Source organism: Lagopus leucura, unplaced genomic scaffold (genome assembly GCF_019238085.1).
Source record: "Lagopus leucura isolate 7727_CA_CO unplaced genomic scaffold, USGS_WTPT01 31195-0_obj-0_obj, whole genome shotgun sequence".
In the NCBI taxonomy this organism is placed as follows: domain Eukaryota; kingdom Metazoa; phylum Chordata; class Aves; order Galliformes; family Phasianidae; genus Lagopus; species Lagopus leucura.
The window spans coordinates 2,423-7,988 of record NW_024963769.1 but is presented as its reverse complement, the minus strand read 5'-3'; the positions used below and the strand labels follow the sequence as shown (position 1 = coordinate 7,988).

General features: G+C 47.8%; 1 pseudogene; it reads left to right on the top strand.

Moving 5' to 3' along the window:
• The first annotated feature begins 2,354 nt into the window (after positions 1-2,354).
• LOC122191342 lies at positions 2,355-3,146 on the top strand (annotated as a pseudogene).
• Positions 3,147-5,566: the final 2,420 nt, after the last annotated feature.

The window sequence follows — 5,566 nt, the reverse complement described above, 5'->3', positions numbered from 1 at the left end:
GGTCTGCCGACACCCACAGCTGCCCCTCCGGGTCCGGCACCTGCTTGGAGCCTGTAACGGCGCTGACGAGGAATATAGGGGCTCGGCCCTGGAGCTGACGGTACCAGTGGATGTTACTGGCCTGTATGCTGGGGTGTGAGCAGGTGATGTTGATGCCGATGCCCTCGCTGGTCTCTGCCGCCGGCTCCTGTTGTACCTGGGCTTTGCTCACAGCCACTGCCGAGAAGAAAAGAAGAAGCAAACTCAGAAAATCCATTCTCTCCAAAACGCAAAAATCCCAAACCACGATTTTCATGGACGAGTAGAGAGGTGCACGAGGTCGGAGTGAAGCTGGACGGACAGAGGCTAGAGCGGCCCGGCTCCCTCGCAGCCCCTCAGTCCGGCCCCGCGCACCCAGGAGCACCGCGGCCGGCCCCGCCAGCCCCGGCTCTGCTCCGCCCGCGCCGCCTCCTCCCCACCGCCGCCGCCAGCTCCGCCCCGGGCTGCTCCAAACCGCCTCGCTGTCTTTTCGGATGTCCGGCAGTGGCATCTACAGGCATTTACTCAAAAACACATCGTTGAAGAATTGAGTGGGGTACAATTTGCCAGTAGTTCCCTGATTTCCCTTTCTCAATCTTTCCTATGTACGAGGGCCATGCTTCAACTGTCAGGACTCCTGAGCAATGACAGAGAGCTGCATCGCGATGACATTACTCAATCAGAAACCACTGGATGCATCTTTTGTCATCTCATGCACAGAAGTATGCCCAATTTTCATGATGAAAATATAGGAAAAAGAAGCTTTCATTATGTTAGACTTAACTGCTCATTATTTCTGCTGTCTCATGGTCAATGGACATACAATCTCCTTAGCTATCTTTTTGCTGCCAGATAGGACACTTTTCTCGCTATGCCTTCCCAGCAACTTTTCATCTCAGGTGGAGCTGTGGTCTTTCTGACGGCATCCCTGCATCCTCTTCTGAAGCTGCATGTCTGTGACTAAAGCAAGGGCCTCTTTCCTGTTCCAAGTTATCACCACCTTCCAGTCTCAACCATCTTAACTGTCTCTCTCGATGGCCTGTTTGCCATGGTCATGACGTGCCATGCTATCCTTGCTTTGTGATGTTCAGGCTCCAGTCTTAGACTGTAAATCAATCTACCATGAATCACTCTAAGACTCAAATTGGAGTGTTAGGAAGCAGAAATTCTTTATTTTTTGTGCTGGATGCATGGGGGATGAGCTCTACCTATCATGAGTATGTCACACAAGAGATATGCAACTTACATTCATTACTAATATTTCACATGCAAAAATGTTCCCAGATGGTGCACAGATTTTCCATATTTCCCCACAAAATCATGAACAAAGGGTTCCACCTTGTTGCACGCGTTCAGCCTCTTTGTGGTGGTGGTCCCACAGCCTTCTGCATGAAGTCAGTAATCTTCGTCACTGTGTTCACTGCATGAACCCTGTCCTCACCAATGCTCAGTTAGCTCCTTGCCTTGATCACACAACAATTGCGTTCACAATATTAGCTGAATTGAAGTGGAACTTCCAATATCTACTTAATTCAAGAACTTAGGTAGATCATTGGCACAAGACCTCAGATTCTTCCTGTTTCCTAAACAGACTCCAGAGTATCCATCAAGGAGCATTGGCAAGCTGGACAATATTGCCACAACTTGTATCACTAGGAAAAATATAGACATATGTGAAGGTGGTCAAACACTGGATCAGGCTTCCTGTAGATGTGGATGATGCCCTGTGCTTGTCAGGGTTGACAGACATTTTGATAATGCTTTCATGAACATGCTTTTCCTTGTGGTTAGCACTAACGACGTCAGAAAGTTGAACCTGATGATATTTGAAGGTGCCTTGCAGTTCCTCTCTTCTCCATTAGCTCTGTTAGCAGGAAGACAGAGATTAACAAAATCTATTGGAATCCTGAAGTGCCCCTGATGTCACCAGGACACGTGTTGTTGCATGGAACACACATGTCACACACTCAGCTGCTCATGCACATATGTGTGGAATCATGCAAACCTCTGTACCCAGGCAACTGAATAAATCCAGCACACAGGCCCTGGTTGTCTTTTCACACCAATGCCTGACTAATCACGCTGATATCTTTTGCCTCTGCTGGATTCTTCCAACACGTGAACCGAGTGTTCTGCCCACACTGATGTGTGCTGCCTGGAAATGCTTGGTTTTTTCTTCCTGCCACTCAACAGATGCCTTCCATGAGCAATGGGAGTGACATAAATCAGGGTGTGAGAAGTAGCAGCAGAGGAAAAATAACACACAGTCCATACCAATAGCTGGGATGTTTTGCATTCAAAAGTTTCTTGTCATAAAATAATCACTGCTTCTAGGGATGGCTCTGGAAATGGGGCAGCTTGGGTCCACTATAAAAGCCAGCCCAGCTCCTTGCCACCTCATCCACTTCTCCTGCCTCCTTCTTCCTGGGAACCAGGTGAGTGTGTGAAGATCCTTCCTTCTGCAAACAGAGTTTTGAGCTCAGTGGAACTCTCAGCTGTTGTCAGCTGTGTTCCGTGCCTGACTCTGCTTGTCATGAGACAGGTGAGGAGAATGTTTGTCATGAGAAGAGGGTGGGACTGTAAGGAGACCTCTTGTGGGCTAGGGTCTAGGTAGTAGCTGAATACGTTCCAGTGGCTTTCATTGGGCTCTGTCAGGATGAGACCAAGAATCCCATCGACATCCCTGAACTGTTTTCAGTTCCCAGCACTGCATGTACATTGATTTCCTCATAATGTGATGCTAGGCTGCTCCTCACGCAGCCCCATGTTCTGCTTCCTAACAGATGCACCTCCATCCCTGAGACATGTCCTGCTGTGACCAGTGCCAGCCATGCCAGCCCTGCGGCCCGACCCCTCTGGCCAGCAGCTGCAATGAGCCCTGTGTCAGGCAGTGCCAGAACTCCACCATCGTCATTGAGCCCTCTCCCGTGGTGGTGACCCTGCCCGGACCCATCCTCAGCTCCTTCCCACAGAACACCGCCGTGGGCACCTCCACCTCCGTGGGCACCTCCACCTCCGCTGCTGTTGGCAGCATCCTCAGCTCTGAGGGCGTGCCCATCACCTCGGGGGGCTTTGACCTCTCCTGCATTTCCAACCGCAGCTGTGGCAGAAGGTGCTCACCCTGCTAAAGGTGCTGGATGCTGACCCAGACAAGAACCCCCAGAATGCTGAACATGGCACTGAACAGAAAAGGAGACGTGTTGCTCTTTTTACTCTGCAATACAGGCTCATAGTGAACAATGTGGCCACTCTGTTAACATGCAGAGTCTACTGATATACTTTGTTGCTCACTCTTCCTATCTATTTTGTTTTCTTTTTGTCTTTTTTTTTTTTTTTTTTTTTTTTTTTTTTTTTTTTTTCTTCTTGTCTTTTTCATTCAGAGATATCTGTTAGTACCCCCAAAAATGAACCCTGACTGGCTGCTCATCTCCCAGAGCAAAAACTCTGGGCTAGGAAGTATAGCTCTGTGGCAATGTAAAGGGGAATGAAGGGGAACAGATTCTTATCTGCTCCTGTTGCTCACAGCACACAGGTCCTCTGCTTGGGGTGACATCATTTCTCTCCTCAGACTCATTAAACGCTTTATGCATTCCTTAAGGTTTCCTTCTCTGTTAGTGTTTGTTTTTTTTTTTTTTCTTTTCTTTTTCCTTTTTTCCTTTTTTTTTTTTTTTTTTTCTTTTTTTTCTTTCTTTCTTTCTTTTTTTTCCCCATAAACAGAGAATGCTAAGGAAGAAAGGGATGTCTTTGATGGGAGCAAGCTAGGGAGATTCCATCAGTCCTCTGGATTTTGGAGGTCAGTGTACAGTGCAGACCATCATTTTTTCAAGCACACTCTCTTGAAGGAGAGGAAGACATTGCTAAATGCTCCTCCATCACCAGTGACCATCAGTCCCTGCCTTGCTGTGTTTCTCCTCATACAGGTCTCCCTGAACACTGAGTGCGTCAAGTGAATGGAGATCTCCACAAATGACACCCACAAGAGGGGATCTCTGTGCACTGGGGAGGCCCAGTGAAGACAGAAGTCCACACACTCTGGGGAAATCTATTCATCTGGCTTTGTGAGGAGCAGAGCTGGGGAACGAGACTCAGAGGAAGGTGTTCTCAAAGGCCATCAAGAACTGGGAAGGCATGGTTTTTCTTGGGGTTGGCCCTCTGTCTCTATTCCACTTTCCCACGTGTCTCGCTGCAATTTATAGGAGGGAGAGGAGGTTATTTCAATATCTGTACACCCAGTGTGAGATTAAGAAACAATGGTTCAAATGCTGGCCCGACCAGTTTATTACAAATCTTAATTAGGGAAATGGGGAAGGGGAGGATGGACATTATTATGAATTAGGGTAATGGGAAAGGGAAGGAGGGCGATAGAAAAGATTGGAAAGAAGAAGCATATAGTCTATGTAGGCAGCAAGAGGGAGACAGTCACCACCATGGATCCAGCGAGGTTCGTAGTTCAGTCTTTGATCTTCAGTAGCGGTGGGTCATCAGGCATTGCTGTTCTGTTGACAACCATGACAACCATGGTGATGATGGCCCCCTTTCAATGGTTTCAAAGCGGTCGAGTCAGCTGTCTTTGGAGTGACAGCTCAAATCCAAAGTGGTTGAGTCAGCTCTCCTTGGAGTGGCAGCTTCTGGCTCTGGGATCTCAGCAGAAACTCCTTTGTTCCCACCTTCCTGGCCTTGCCAGCAGGTAAGAGGGAGCAGGGAGGCACCAACTTGTGTCTTGCCTTCACAGGATACAATGGCATCATCCCCCAGCCTCCCATAACAAACTGGAGTTATTGGATCAAAGGCTACATCTTCCACCACTAACCTGTCCTGTCTTCTGAAGGCAAACAGCTAAAATTGTCCACACAGTGATGTTGGTTGCCACACAACAGCACCCATCACTCATCTTCTTGACAAGTCAGTCTTATCCCAAGAAATACCTCAGGAAGCAAGCTTGGAGCCAAAAAAACAAAGAAGGATTCTCACACCACCCTGTGGCTCAACGATTGCTCGAAATGAAGCATAAGTGACCCTCCAGGTGGTGAGGAAAAGGAAAGGGAGAAAAAAAAAGACAGCAAACAAGCAGGAGGGATGGAGGAGGGGGAGAAGGGGAAGGTAATCGTTACACAATTACTACAAAAGATTTCTTGGGCTTGGTTACAAATGTTGCCCTGATCTGTTGGACTTATCCATCATCATTGTAGCATTGAAGTGGCTACAAAGTATGTGAGGATACAACACATTGTATAAACTGAATAAAACATGGTGTCACGGATTAGACCAGATCAATCTATGTCCGTGACAGGGGCGACAGGCCTCTGCCCTCCCCCCCCCCACCCCAGTCCCACAAAATGGGAAGGAAGGAAGGGAGGAAAAGAACAGCGGCAACAATCTATGGAGGAAAACTTATTTTACTATAATATCGGAATATAAGATAACACAATAGATACAATTTAATTGCAATTGAGATTAATAAATCAGACAAGATGAGAGAGAGAGAGTTCCCGGGACCGATTCAAACCTGAAAAGCTTGGAACGGCCAGGAAAGCACCCTCCAGCACCC